Consider the following 16,220-nt stretch of genomic DNA (forward strand, 5'->3'; position numbering starts at 1 on the left):
AATTATTACTGTATAAATGCTTCAAAAAATTAAAAAAAAAACTCTTACAAAAGATGGGTTGAGTACAGTAGAATTAGGTATGAGTTTCAATAAGCAAAGATCTGCTTCTACTTCCCTTGGTCGAATCCTTAACATTTTATAAACCTACATATATATGTATTTTATTCCTTCCCCTTTCATAAATTAGCTAATTTTAATTGAAAAATATTTGTTAAATCTTAAGAAATCTATTAACAAAATATACCACATTAATGTGTTACAGGAAATAAGCATACAATCATTTCCACAGATGATGCCCCCCCAAAAGCATTAGATAAAATTCAGCACCATAGCTAATACTCTCACTGTACCAGGGTTGGAAGGGGACTTTCTTAATTTGATAAAAATTATCTATCAAAAATCTATGGCAAGTTTGACTTCAGTTGATAGGAAGTCCTAGCTAATCCAGCAAAACCTTCATTTAGAATGGAAGGACAGATAAAGTGCTTCTCAGATAAGATCAAATTCAAGGAGTTCATCATCACCAAGCCCTTATTATATGAAATGTTAAAGGGACTTATCTAAGAAAAAGAAGTTAAAGAAACATGAACAGTGAAAGGACAACAAATTCACAGTTATTAACAACCACACCTAAAACAAAAGCAAACTAAGAGAACAGCTAGATCAGGAGTGGAAACACAGAAATGAAGATCTCAAGGAGGGTTAGCAACAGGGGAGTGGGAGGAGGAGAAGGGTGGAGAAGGTACAGAAAATAAGTAGCATAGACAGTAGATAGAAAATAGATGGGGGGGCAAGAATAGTAGGGGAAATATAGAATCTAAAGAACTTGAGACACATGGTCATAAACTAAAGGGGGGGTAATGGTGGGGACGGGGGGGGGTAAGGTGGAGGGGAATAAAAGGGGGAATAGAACAACTGTAACAGCATAATCAATTAAAAAAAAGAAATAAAAGGTAAAGAGAATGGAAAAGGAGAAACAATTATTATTGTCTGTAATATGACTGTCTTACACAGAAAGCCCAACAACCTACAGATGAATTACAGAATTAACGAGAGTTCAGCAATGTTGCTAGATTTAAGATCAACATATGAAAATATTACATTCTTATACATTAGCAATAAAATGTATTCTTATACGTTTTATTACCTTAAAATGTAATAAAAACTTAAAATCACAACAAAAAACAAAAGGTAATTTGAATGAAATCAAACAAAATATGTATAAGGCCTCTAGAAGTAATAAGTGCCTTTACAATTGAAAGATATTACGGAAGGTCTAAATATATGACTATACCCAATTCATGTAAATTATCTCCAAATTAGTCTGCAATTTCAACCAAAATACCAAAAGGGTAAAACCCTCACAACCTCTGCAACTTATGAAGCTGATACTAAAACTAGTATGAAAAAGCAATAAACAAATAGCCAAGACAACTTTTAATAAGGTCCTATCATTCATCATGATTTTAAAAATTCTATTGAAATAGAGATTGTAAGGACCGACACACAGACCAAAACAGAACTGAAAGCCTACAGCATACTCTATTCAAAAGCAAATTCCTATTCAGAAAACTAAGTATGAAAAGACTTTAGAGGAAAAACTAGAATATGTTAATCTTGGAGGTAAAAATTTCCTAAACAAGATGCAAAACTACAAACTGTTAAAACCGTAGAAAAAAAGATACCATAAATAAAGCTAAAAAACCCTAAACAACCAACCAGGCTATAGACTGGTAGGGAATATGCATAATAGATATAACAAATGATTAGTATATGAGATATTTAATGAGTTCCTAAAAGTTAAGTAAAACAAAAGTGGCAGGCATTTCATAAAAGAAAAAAGCTAAGTGTCAAAAACAAATTTTCATTATTTTTCTTTTTAGTAATACAGGTAATTATGCAAAAACACATTTCACACTAAACAAGATGGGCAAAAAATTTCAAGAGCAGTAACCCAAATTGACAAGCTGATGAAAGAAAGTTTTCATAAAGATTATAGGAATATCCGGTAAATTTAAAGATGGGCATAATTTTTACTCAGCAATTCTACTATACTGAAATATATACTCTAGACAAATTCCTACCTGCAAAAGGAGATATAAATAAAGAATGAAAAGGACCTAAATTCAGTTGAATGGGTAAATGTGTAGAATATTCATCATACAACTCAAGTTAATGGGCAGGTACAAGATATCGAATAAATAAAATTGAGAAATAAAGTACAGATATTTATTTGAGAGGAGTTTGGTGGAAGTTAAGATTATTTTCAACTAGATTGTTAGAATCTAGATATGCACAAATAAAACTAAGGGAATTTTTTCTTTTACAAAAATTGACTAGATATCTAGAAAGCCAGTGAGATAGTCTTTCAATTTGTGAACAGAGCATATTTCTGAATTTATTAAGGTCATTTAAATTTCATTAAGGTTTTATAATATACCCTATAATTCTTGTGTACCTTTTATTTTTTAAAGATTTTATTTATTTTTAGAGAGAGGGGAAGGGAGGAAGAAATGGAGAGAAACATCAGTGTGTGGTTGCCTTTCATGCACTCCCTCCTGGGGACCTGGCCTGCAACCTGACTAGCAATTGAACCAACGACCTTTTGCTTCAGTCTGCCCTCAATCCACTGAGCCACCCCTCTCATGTATCTTTCAATAATAGATTAGTAAAATTTTTTTGCTGTTGGCAATGTATCCTTTCACTTTTGTTAAATATTTTATTTATTTTTAGAGAAAGGGGAAAGGAGAGAGACAGAGAGGGAGAGAAACATCAGTGTGTGGTTGCCTCTCACATGGCCCCCACTGGGGACCTGGCCCACAACCCAGGCATGTGCCCCGACTGGGAATCGAACTGGCAACCCTTTGGTTCGCAGGTTGGCACTCAATCCACTGAGCTACACCAGCCAGGGCTTCAGTCTTAATTCGAGGCAAAATAATTTTGTCAATGTAAACTCCTTAAAGGAGTTACATGAGAGAATGTTATACAAAGGAGATTAGGATTCTTAAGTTTGCTCTTCACTCTGTTGAACCTAAAAGTTTCTGTTAGGACACAGCTAAAATAACAGATGTGAAGAAGAAAATAATAAATATTTACCATAGTTAAAGTAACTAGAAATACATGTATCAAAGTCTAGGTCCAAATCAATAGTATAAAACAAAGCAGTAATTAATGTTGGATCCTGGCAAAAACATAACAATTATACTTTAACATTGTACATACTTGTCCTGAGAGTTTACATGGTATGGCTATTGTTTGCCTCAATTTTATTTTATTTTTTAAGGATTTTGTTCAAACAGAGAGAGGAAGGGAGGGGTTGGGGGGAAACATCAATGTGTGATTGCCTCTCGCATGCTCCCAACTAGGGACCTGGCCTGCAACCCAGACATGTGCCCCGACTGGGAAATAAACTGGCACTCAATACAATGAGCCGCACCAGCCAGGGCATCTGGCTCAATTTCATAGTTTACTTCCATGACTCTGAAGATTTAAGAACAGAAATTAAGAGCACTCATTCACTACACAATGCCTATTTATGGAAATCATTAGTGAGCACTTTTGAGGTGACATTACATATCTTTGCATTTTATATTACTGCCTAGCAAAATATGAATGACACAGTAACCAGAGAGCTGAAAAACTGTTTAAGTTTTTAAAAATATAAAGTACCACATATTTACTAAAGTATCTAAAACATGAATGTGCCACTTATAAAACAATAAAGTGAGTACCATATAACCAGCATTCAGATCAAGAACCGAATACTGCCAATATCCTAGAAGCATTTCCCTAGCTCCTTCTCAACTCTGACTTCCTCTCTCCTCTAAAAGTAAGCAAAATCCTGGCTTCTGTGGTAATCACTTCCTTTTCTCTACAGATTTACAACACAAGTACAGATCCCTAAACACCAGTTTAGTTTTCCTAGTTCTTGAACTTTATATTACTGGACATGTACAGCATGTATTCTTCTTGAGACTGTTTCTAAATCATGTATATTAATTAAATATAACTAGTTTCTTCATTTGCATTGCTCTAACACTTTGTTGAAGAAATATACAACTTATCCATTCTAATGCTGGTGGATGTTTGTGTTGATGCTTTGGTTACTAATGTTACGAACATTCTTACAGATAGTCTTTTTGATGCACACACACGTACAAATACAAGTTTCTCTAGTAGAAAAGGTTGTAAGAAGGAGAACTGCTGCACCATAATCATGATGGGTGTCTCTCTCTTAACTTTTCTGGGTGATGCCAAACACTTCTGAAGTGGTTTTAACAAGTGACCCTCTCATAAGCAGCATGTAAGAATTATTGTTGTGCCACATTTTCAATAATTGTTAGCATTGTCAGACTTTTAGAATTTCTGGTGGGTGTGTAGCGATGCCACATTAAAAAAAAACTTTGGGATATAATTTGCATGCAATAAAATGCATCTTAAATGTGATGTTCAATGATTTCGACAAATGTACACATTTATGCTAATACCACCCCAGTTGAGACAAAACATTCACAACACCCCAGAAAGTACTTCCTTGCCCCAATGTAGTCAGGTCCTCCCACCTACAGCTGCCCCACACAACCACTTAATCTGATTCCCTTTAGAACAGATTAACTGGTTCCAGAAGTTCACATAAATGGAATTATACTGTATACCCTTTTTATGTCTGGCTTCTTTTGAACATTTTAGCTAAGATTCATCCGTATGATTGTATAAATTAGTGGTAAATTCTTTTTTTTTAAATGTTTGTTGACTCCAAAGAGAGAGAGAGAAACATCTTCGTTAGAAATATTAACTGGCTGCCTCCTGCACGTGCTCCAATAGGGGACTTGAACCCTCAATCTAGGCATGTACTCCAACCAGGAATGGAACCAGCAACTTTTCGGTGTATAGGATGATGTCCCACCAACCAAGCCACACTAGCCAGGTGGTAGTTAGTTCTTTTTAATTGCTGGGTAGTATTTCTTGTATGAATGGATAAACATGAATTTGTTTCTCCATTTACCTGTCTTGTTGGACATTAAGGTTGCTTTCAGTCTCTGATTATTATGAACATGTACACATACATGCACAAATCTTGGTACTGACCTATTCTTCATTTGTTTTGGGGAAAGACCTAGGAAGAAAACTGGTGGGTCATACAGCAAGAGAATGTTTAATTTTAAAATATGCCAAACATATTTTCAAAGTAGTTGTGCAATTTTTCATTACTACAATTTCCAGGTGCTCCACTTAATGTTACCAGTTTTTAAAAATTTAGCTGCCAATCTAGTGATTGTGAAGTGATATTTCATCATGGTCCTTACTGGCATTTCCCAATGACCAATGATGATTAGTATCTTCTCAAGTGCTTATTGGCCATTCACATATTTTCTTTTGTGAAGGTGTCTACTTTTGACTACTTTAAAAAATTGTCTGAGTTATTCATTTTTCATATATTCTGGGTACAAGTTTTTTGTCCTAATATGTTTTACAAAATATTTTCTCCTGGCAGTAGCTTGCCTTTTCATCTTCTTCAGTGTTCTTAAGAGAGGGTTTTCATTTAGAGGAGTTTTCTAATATACATGAAGAAATATGCCTACTCCAAGGACATGAACATTTTTCCTATTAGAAATTTCCCAGTGTTAGCTTTTATGTTTTGGACTGTGATCATACTTTGAATTACTTTTTGAGTATGGTGTAAAATAGGGGTTAATGCTTATTTTTTTCATATAAATATCCAGTTTTTCTAGAATCATTTGAGATTTTTCCCCTCATTGAATCATGTTGGCCCCTTGGTCAAATATCAAACCATGGGCGGGTCTATTTCTGTAGCTATCCGAACCACCCCTCAGCCTTCTGGCTAAGATTAAGTGTTGTATCTGTAGCTATTCTGTAGCCATCTCTACCTAACTTTCACACCTCTTTTTATAACTGTAGTTTTAAAGCATGTCTTTTTTTCCTTTTTAAATCCTCACCCAAGGGAATTTTTTTTTCATTGCTTTTCAGGGTGGGGGAGGGAGAGATCATTGATTGGTTGCCTCCCATACGTACCTAGACTGGGGAACTAACCCACAACTTGTCGGTTACAGGATGACACTCTGACCGAGTCACAATGGCCAGGGCTAAAGCTTGTCTTGAAATCCTCCAACTCTGTTTTTCAAGATGGCTTTGGCTATTCTAGGTTCTTTGCATCACCATATTAATCCTAAGAATCAGCTCTTCAATTTCTATTTTTAAAAAGCTTTATAAAATGTTGAGATTGTGTTGATCTATAGATCAATTTGGAGCGAATGGACATCTTCAACCTTCTGGTCAACAAACATGGTATTTCTGTTTATTTTTTATCTTTTTCAGGAATGCTTTAGAGCTTTCAATATAGAAATCTTGCACATGTCTCTTTAAATCTATTTCTGTCATATTATTGTAAATGATATGCATACTTTTCCATTTTCCCAATTGTTGACTGCTGGTATTTATTTCTTGCTATATTTCTAACACAAATTTTTGTTTATGTAACTAATGTTTTGTGACCTTGCTAAATTCATCTATTAATTCTAATAGGGTCTTTTTTTTTTTGCAGATTCCTTAGGATTTTATATGCAGGCAATTACATCTTCTATAAAAAGAGGTCCTTCTTCCTTTATAATATTATGTTGTTATTTTTCCCCCCTCACTGCACTGGCCTGACCTGCTAGCACAACACTGACTAGAAGCAGTGAGAACAACTACCCTTGCCTTGTTCTTGATCTTTAGGCAAAAGCATTAAATCTTTTCACCATTTACTATGATGATGCTTGTATATTTTTCTAGGTACTTTGATCAGGTTGATCAAGTTTTTCTTTTTATTGCTAGTTTGTTGTAAATTTTCGTCATGAGAATATTAAAATGTGTCAAATGATTTTTCTGTTGAGAGAATTTTATTAATACTTTTTCCTCAGGTGTATGTATCAAAGATATACTAGTCTTATAAAACTGAATGAAAAAGCCTTCCCTCTTCTGGTTTCTAAATTTATGAAAGATTGTTATTATTTTTCTTATACGTTAGATAAGATTCATCAGTGAAATAATTTGGAATGGATTTTTAAGAAAAAATTATGAATTCAATTTCTTTAATGGATACAAGGCTATTCAGATTCTGAGAAAAATTTTATGAAGTTGTGTTTGTCATCAAATTAATTGGTATGAAGTTGTGCATAACATTTTCTTACTAACCTTTCAATTTTGAAAGGTCTTTAGTGACACCCCCTTCTTTCATTCCTAATTCTCATAATCTGTTCTTTTCTATTTTTCTTCATTAGTATAGATAGGAATGTATTAATTTTATTAATATTTTTAAAAGAACCATCTTTTGGCTTCATTCATTTTTTGTACTCTGTTTTCTATTTAAATTTTGCTCTGATCTTTATTATTTCTTACCTTCTACTTACTTTGGGTTTAATGTGTTCTTTTTCTAAGCTGAAGACAAAAGCTTTGTGGGGTAGCCAACCTTCAAAATAGTCCCTAATAAGTCTTGTCTTGTGAAATGTGCACTTCTTCCTAAGTCCCTTCTACACTAAACGTATCTAAACTGTGTAACCTACAGGATATTATAAAAATGGCAGAATGTAACTTTCACTGCTAGGCCTTAAAGCCATTACAGCTTCTCTTTTGCCTGGTTAGGATTACTCCTAAGAAAGACAGTTACAACACTATGAAGACACCACAGCCCTGTCGAGAAGTCCAGAGGCAAGAAATTAGGCCTCCGGTGCAACTGTTACCAAGTTAAGTTTTACAGATGTCAAACGATGTCATTATCCACTTAAATACTGATTAAGTGCCCATTAGACAGGGACTCCTTCATGGGCTAGAATTGAGAGAGGAACCAGACAAAACTTCTGCTTTGTAAGAATAGATTCTGGGTTAAGGTTAAAGAGTAACCAGAAGGAGCGCATTTCATTCCTTCCCCAAACTCCAGTATAAATACAGTGAGGAATTAAAAAAAAAAAAAAAAAAAAAAAAAAAGACATAAATCCAGAAGGAGGGAAGAAAACAGGAAGTGTGCCAATATTTTAGAAGATGAAAAGCAAGTGAACAAGTTGTAACTGACATAGCAGATCCCCCCAAAAGAAAGAAATTCAAAGCCAGCTATCTCGGGAATAAGAAACAACTGCATTTACACTATAGAATCCTTAAAAGGCAGTACTAGGTGCCTGTGAAACTGGTGATAGAAGGATGGAGTGCTATAGAAAAACAGAGGAAAACTGTTTGAGAAAAAGTCCTGAATCCCTTGTCTAGTTGCATATCACTGAACAACTGCCTCTTCTTCATCCCTGGAGGTTTATTCTCTGGAAAAAGTAAAAGGCTGTTTGGAAAGACGGTATCAGGTTCAACCGAGGGCAAACAACTGTACCAAAAACAATGGATTAAATAACTAAAACTATTAAATACAGACAGATATTCCCTAAGCCACAATCCCAAACTTGGCCTCCAGAAGGCAGGCAGATTGTTACCCTCAGGCAAGTGTTTGGAAGACTCCTGCTTGGGTAACTTGATTAGCCTAGAGGAGAGACCTAAGGCTCTAACATTGTAGGTTTCCCCACAGCAGCTGACTGAAATCACCCAGTGAAGAAGTTCAATGTCAACAGGCCCCACCAATGCATTCAAAGTTTCTAATCAGTATTTATATTCCCACTGAATCACAAGTAAATAGTCAGGGATACTACATACATATTTGATGAAAACTTCCAAAATGGAAGACAGATTTAAACAAAAGAAATGGCGGGGGGGGGGGCGCCATAAGCATGTACAGGAAAAAGAAACACTAAAATAAATTATTCTCAGAGCTAAGAGAGGATACTACATTTATAAAACAAAAATAGTATGCTATATATTAGAACACTCAGAAAAAATTTTTAAATCTTAGAAATTAAAACATAACAGCAGAAAAAAAAGTGAACATTTTCCACAAAGTAAAGCAAAACAAGGGAAACAATAAGACAGTAAATATATGGTGATGGACATACACTTAAAATGGGTGATTTCTTATATGTAAATTGAACCTCACTAAAGCTATTTAAAAATGGAGCACTGCTTTCAAATTTATGAAGGAAAATTATTTTTTGACATAAATACCCAGCTAAACTATCATCTAGGTTTGTTGATATATTTTTCCAGTGTGTAAAGTGTCAATCCACCCCAACAAACCCTTACCTACTGTGTACTCTTTTCTCATGAAACTTATGAATATTGAAAAAAGGGAGGTAGGGTTGAAAAAGGATGCAGGCAACAGGAGGTTAATTTGGGAGACAGATAAAATTCCCCAGGGAGACAGTGAAGTGTGATTCCAAGAAGATAGCAGTGCATCAAATATGAAGGGCATGCCGTGCTTGACCAGACTCAGACACCGTGAATCAAGAAACAGATCTGGTGAAGACTGTCACTGAGATTCCTGCAGCTACTATACTGGTTTTCTAGTGTGAGCATAGAATGCCCAGCCAGACACAGGAATCTATCTGTACCTGGCCCTGCTTGATCTCATGTTGATAAAGTTCCTGCCATGCCTGCCTGAAATCAGACTCTAATTTCACTCTAAAGAAATGCTCTCATTTGATCTACTTCTGAGATGACTAATAGGAATATTATAAAAATAAAATTATTTCTTAATCTTCAGAGACCTTATACCTTAACTAAAGATAAACACGAAGCAAGCAACACAAACAATGATTAATAAATTACTTACCAAAAATCTCTTTTCCTTACAAAGAACTTTTGACTCAGAGTAAATTATAATCACTAAAATTTACAACCATATATTTTCTGACTACTTTGTACTAGAAGCAAAACACACAGTGAGTATGTTCATAGAAAGCTACTTTGTACTGAAAAGCACAAAAAAGTAAATGAAAAATAAAATAATATTCTCAAATTTGTCTGCCAGAAATCTTGCTTCTTAAGGGATATTGTAAAAAGCTGTGACTATTGAGAGCATAAGCTTTGGAGTCAGAAAACATGACCTCTATCTTTTAAATATAAACTACATGATCTTGAGCCTTAAATGTAAACTATGGTTACATTTAGGTATAGGTTTAATAGGGTATTAATATAAATATAAACTATGTGACCTTTAGAGAGAGAGAGAGAGTCGCTTTAGATAAGTTTAGAGATTTTCACACTCTAAATGTCAGTTGGGGGTATCACCTAACTTATACAACTCGATGGAGTTTATACGAGATAATTCATGTACAAACCCCTTAGCATTCTATCTGGTATGGTAACAGGTAAATATGAATATCTCCTTAAGGAAGGTACAACTAATAAATACCAGATTCATTGTGATGCTCTTAAAATGTGTGAAAGCTGAAAATGAGTTTGGCCTAAAAACAGGCTAAACTAAGAATAAATTCCACATTTCATTGAATCTAAGATGCCAATGAAAGTAGGGTTTATCAATATTTTATGTAACTTAAAAAAGAAACCTGCCAATTAAACTGTGACAATTAAACCATCAACAATGAGACACCTCCCAATTTCAGAGATGAAGAAATGTGAAAAAACTGTGAGTCTTAAATTGGTAAAATCATGTAAAGTTAACTTTAATAGGTAGTTGAGAGTTAGAATATTAAGTACCATGAAAATAATCATTTTGCAGACAAGATTAAGTCACACAATTAGAATTAAACTGCTCTCCTTCTTACAGTACTTCCATGCTTATCTCCACCAATTCCACCTAGCTCCTATCTGTCACTTCCTCAACGAAACGTTCCTGAGACCGGAAGGGACCCCTCTGTTAGTCGCTCCCACTGCACTCAGTGCTTCTCTGTAGTGCTCATCATATTACAGAATACCAGTCTTCTCCAGTAGACTTCACTAAGGGCTGTTTTAAAATCAGTGTGTAATATACCAAGTGCAAGGGTTGCAAAACCAGCATCACACAAAAACGAAAAAGGAAATGTAAGCGATTAAGGCTGTCAGGGCAGTATTTGCACTCATTTTTCAGAGTGGCACTACATATTACCACAATTAAAAAATTAACCCACTTAAAATTTTAGGTTTTATTTTCATTTCGTTAAGATATCATATAGGTCTTTAAAAATACTATCAATCTTCTGATTTCTTAACTTATCTACAGACTTTGTTTATACAAATGAACATCCTGTCAAATTTTCTTGAAATATATACTCTTGCAGGTCTGTTACTTCTCTCTGCCCCAACCAACCCACTCCATTCCTCTTCTTTCTTTCTACCTAAAGGGAACTACTGTCTTGAAATTGGTATGTATTGGTCTCATCTAGGTTTTGTTCATTTTACTGCATTTGTATATATCCAGTATATACTTCTGCTCTATTTTAAATTATTGCATAAGTAACATATTCTTTTGCTATATGCTCTGCCCCTAACTTTGTTTTCAATATTGATACATGCAGATCTGGCTCATTCATTTAACTGTTACAGTATATATTATTATATAATATTATATAACAATTTATGTAATCCTTCAGACTGTTTTCTCATCCTGCTTGCTATTAATAGGAATTAAACTGCTTAAAATTTTCTGCTATTACAAATAGTACCTCAGGCACATATAACAGATATAGCTATGATATACTGGATTGTAAAACACATATAATCTCATTTTTAATCCTTGGTTGAAAGGGATTAAAAAAAGAATTTTATTTATTTTATTTTTAGAGAGAGAAGGGAGGGAGAAAGAGAGGGAGAAAAACATTGATGTGATAGAGAAACATCGATCTGCTGCCTCTTGTACCCTGATGGAGAGCGGAGCCTACAACCCAATCACGTGCCTTGACCAGGGAACTGAACCTGTGACCTTTCACTTTGTGGGACAACGCTCAACCCACTGAGCCACACTAGTCAGGGCTCTAATTTCATCTTCACTTCATCTTTCTAGATGTTAAAAACTACTCTCTAAAGTAGTATCAAATCATACTTGTACCAGCAGTGGGTGAGAGTTCCTTTTATTTTATTCTCATCAACATTTGTTTGACACAAGACTTTAATTTTTACAAATCTGATGGGTGTGAAATGGTAACGTATTGATTTCATTTGCATTTTCCTGATTACTAGTGAATCTATTTGACCTTCATGTGTTTATTGGCCCTCTGGGTTTTCTTCTTTTGGGAAGTGCTTTTCTATTGATCTGTCCTTATAAAAATATTCTCCTAGCCTTTTAACTTTATTGTGTCATTTATGACATACAAGTTTTCAATTTTAATGTAGCCAAGTTCATCAGTATCTTATTTCATGATTTATAATTTTGTATTTTCTTCGATATTAGAGATAGATTTTTATTTTCCTAAAAGAACTTCAAAGTTCTCCTTTTCGAATTTAGAATTTGTATGTAATCCACCTAGAAAGAAACCTGGAGTATGATGTGAGATGAGTCTAATGATTTTTTTCACAGAGTTAACAACTGTATAAATACCATTAACTAAATATTCTGCCTTTTGTTAAGTATTTGAAATGCCACCCTAACATTTACCAAGTTTCCATATACACACATGGTTAATTTTTAGGCTCTGTATTCTGCTTCATTAATCTGTCTGCCCCTTCACTTAAAAGCAGTATGCTATAATTATTATAGTTTTAAAGTAAGAAGGGCAATTCCTCCCTCTTTATTCTTTTTAAAAATTATACTGGTTTTTAATATAATCCTGATCATATTTTTCCACAAGTAAAATAGAACAGATTATCACAAATGTTTTAAATATCACCAAGGACAGATGAACAGGGATACATTGGTAACACATTGATCAGTTTACCTTAAACTGGTTACAAATGTGAAAAATTATACTGGCTTTTCTTGGTCATTAATTTTTTCATATAAATCTTCATAATGACTTATCAATAAATCCCTAATGAGATTTTACTTAAAATTGCATTTACAGATTAATTTTGAGAGAACATCAAATTGAGTCTTCTCAATAAGCCTAATATATTTCATTTAGTATTTCTCTTATGTCTTTTAATAAAATTTTGCATTTCACAGACCTCTCAGAAATCTTTTATTTCTGTGTACCTCCTTTTCAATACAAATTCTTGATCTCATCATATCTGTTAGAGCTCAGCTAAGACATCACTTACTTCTACAAACATTTTTCTAATTTTCCAAGCTCATCTAGATATGCTCCTCCTCCATGTTCTTGGTTTTATTTATTCTATACTTAATATGACCAAGAGTTGTGCTAGGCATGGAGGGTACATACATTGGTGAGTTACATTAGCTTCATGAAGCTTTCGTTCTAATAGGAGACAGAGAACAATAAAACTTGTCATTCAGGGTGACACATGCTATTGCAGGGCAAGTACACTGTGCTATGGGAATACATAAGAGAAATACCTAACTCAGACTTGGGGGGGTGAAGGGTGTCAAAAACTGCTTCTCAAGGAAGTAACATGTAGACTGAAACCTGTAAGAAGAACAGAAGTTAGCAAACACAACAGTGACTAAATATCACAGCACTGACATCCTTGTCTTAACTCTTTTGTCGGAAAAGCTTTCACTGCTTAACTGTGATATCATCTACTCGTTGAATGTTTCCTCCCTTGGCTCCTGGGCACCACTTTTTTGGCTCTCAGACTGACTGCAACAATCATCAACTGTTCACTGGTTCTTTGTCCTTCCTTAAATGCTAGTGTTCCCCATGGCACTAGCCTTCTCATTTGTGCTTTTAATCTAAATACTATCCTAAAGAAGTTTTTCCATTTCTATAGTCCAAGTATAGATTTATATATGGAGGAGTCCCAAAAATTTATTTTTAGCTCCTGCCACTACAGATTTTCATACCTACATTTCTAACCACATACTAAATTTCTCCACCCAGATATCTCAAAGAATTCTCAAGTTAGATTTATTAACATTTGGTCTATTTTTATACATGGTGTACACTGCAACCAACCAGCAACAGCAGATCTACCTCCCATATTCAGTTGATAGCATAACCATTCATGCTGGGTATGAATGAGTCACTGTTCTGAATGCATGTTGGCGACTATGTCCTTCTTAGAAGCTAGTTTACAACACAGCACAGTTACTGAGCCTGAGAGTTGGGAACATGAAGGCTGTTTCAGAGATTGAATCATCACAGAATTTTGCAGGTAAGGTATGTTTTGTTTTTTTTTAATTTTAAAGTATCGGTTTGGCTAGACTACTAGTTGCCAGTTATTCAAACACTAATCTAAGCATTGCTGTGAAGATATATTTTAGATGTAATTAAAGTCCATACTCTGTTGACATTAAGATTATTCTGGATAATATAGGTGGGGCTCACTCAGTCAGTTAAAAGGCCTTAAAAGCAGGCTTGAGGCTTCTCTGAGAGAAAGAAAAGAAATTCTACCTACAGACAGCAGCTTCAGCTCACGCCTGTGTGAGTTTCAGCTTGCCCTTCCTGACAGCCTGCCCTAAGGATTTCAGATCTTCCCAGTTAGCCCCTACAACAGCGTAAGCCAAATTTCTCTCTCTATACATACCTCCTACAGGTTACGTTTCTGTGGTTAAACCTAATAAACCAGGTGTGAGGTTTATTTCCAATAACAATTCTTTAAAAAATCTAGTAAACCTTCTGGTCTATTCCATTTCCAATCAGTTCCATGTGCTAGTAACTATAAGCAAAGTTTTTCCCTGGACATGGTTCTTAAACCTCTTTTTTTAAAGAACTTAATCCTTATTAATATATTCCTTCCTCTCCATCCCGCATTAGACCATCACCATCTCTTACCTGAACTAGTGATTGAAAAAGCCTCCTAACTGGCTTCTCAGATAAGTTTTTTCTCCTCTATCTATTCTCCACACTGCTGCCAGAGGTCTCTTTCTGGAAAACAAATATGATCATGTCACTATCCTTCTTAAATACCTTTGAAGTCTTCCTACCTACAGGATAAATTTGTTTACTATTTCATTAATTTCTATTTTTAACTCTTATTTCCTCTTATTTTTCTTTGCATTTAATTTTCTGTTATTTTTCTAACTTGTTAAGATGACTGGGTCATTGATGCTTTTCGTCTTTTCTAACAGGATTTATGGTTTTAAATTCTCTCTCAACATTGCTTTAGCTAATCATACCAATATGTACATTTTCATTACCCTTAACTTCAACATATTAAAATTTTTCATTGTGATATCTTTTACCAATGGGTTATTTAGCGATTTTTTTTATTAATAATATCCGAAGCTGGACTTTAAGTTCCAGTGGGAATATAGCACCGATTTATTTAATTTTCCCACTTCCCTCAATACATAGCCACAAAAAGAATGTGAATAAAGAGAAGAAAAAACTCCTGTATCTTCAGGGAACCTACACAACAATAAAGCCTGAAACTGCCAAATTATAAGTAAACATAGTACCAAGTACTTGGGACTAGCAGAACCTATGCAAAGGAGAGAGACATAAAGTATGAAAGGAGCCTTGTGGGGGAAGAGTAAATTTTCACTCCCAGACAGAGGGTGCTACCCTGAGTGGGAACTGCAGTGTCTAGAACTGAGACTGAGTAGGGAAATCTCAGAGGAAGTAGAGAAAGGAGATGTAGAAAGTATCATGAGAGTGAGTGGAGGGTGATTTAGACGTGACAGATCTGACAGGACTACCTCTCCAAAGCAAAGGCATACACTTTTCTTCTGTAATTTCAAACTTACAGGAAAGTTAAAAGGACAGTACATGGAACGCCTGTATAGCCATCACAAATTCTCTAATTGTTAACATATGAGCAGGCACTTTAAAAGGCAGGAGCTGAATTAGCAGAAGCTAATGAGGACCTGGTGGAACTTATGCCTGGTAGTTCACATCTTTTAAACGCACATATTACTGAAAGGCAAAGGCGATGCGGTTATCCTTTGAAGAAAGAACCCATCAGAACAACAGGACAGAGGTCTTGAGCAGGAAACCTGGACAACTACCTTGCTCCTCATGTCCTGTCCCACCTCTCCCTCCCACTCCAGTCTCTTCTAATAGGTGGTTGAGAAAAACTAGTATGATTCAAATATGAATAACAAAAAAGTGATAATCACGCAGATACCATAAAAAGTCAGCACAACATCCCTGATGAAGAAAACATCAGAAATTAGATGAAAATTTTAACACTACTTTTTAATATAAATTCAAAGAGTCTTAATAAAGCTATGATGAAAGACCTCAGATCAGAAATTTAAAAACTCAGGGAAGAGACAGCCCAGTCAACAGAAGGTGAAATAAGCACTGCATAACCAATGAAAGAAATGGAAGAAAAAAATTTTTAATTCAAGAAAT

General features: G+C 34.7%; 1 protein-coding gene across 7 annotated transcripts in view; it reads right to left on the bottom strand.

Moving 5' to 3' along the window:
* The window catches only part of AGO3 (argonaute RISC catalytic component 3), a 122,204-nt gene that overhangs the window by 54,268 nt on the left and 51,716 nt on the right, over positions 1-16,220 (bottom strand). For 2 of the 7 annotated variants that reach the window (XM_037149191.2, XM_037149193.2), the window contains exons 1-2: positions 14,697-14,730; positions 13,319-13,388 (exon numbers count right to left, since the gene is read on the bottom strand). The exons of 2 other annotated variants lie outside the window; for them this stretch is intronic. The gene's annotated coding sequence lies outside the window, so the exon portion shown is untranslated. Of the gene's footprint in view, positions 1-13,318; positions 13,406-14,696; positions 14,784-16,220 lie in introns of those variants that run through there. 3 more of the 7 variants (XM_053660096.1, XM_053660097.1, XM_037149192.2) reach the window with 3 other exon arrangements.

Source organism: Artibeus jamaicensis, unplaced genomic scaffold (assembly GCF_021234435.1).
Source record: "Artibeus jamaicensis isolate MK-2021 breed Jamaican fruit bat unplaced genomic scaffold, CSHL_Jam_final scaffold_847, whole genome shotgun sequence".
Taxonomy (NCBI): domain Eukaryota; kingdom Metazoa; phylum Chordata; class Mammalia; order Chiroptera; family Phyllostomidae; genus Artibeus; species Artibeus jamaicensis.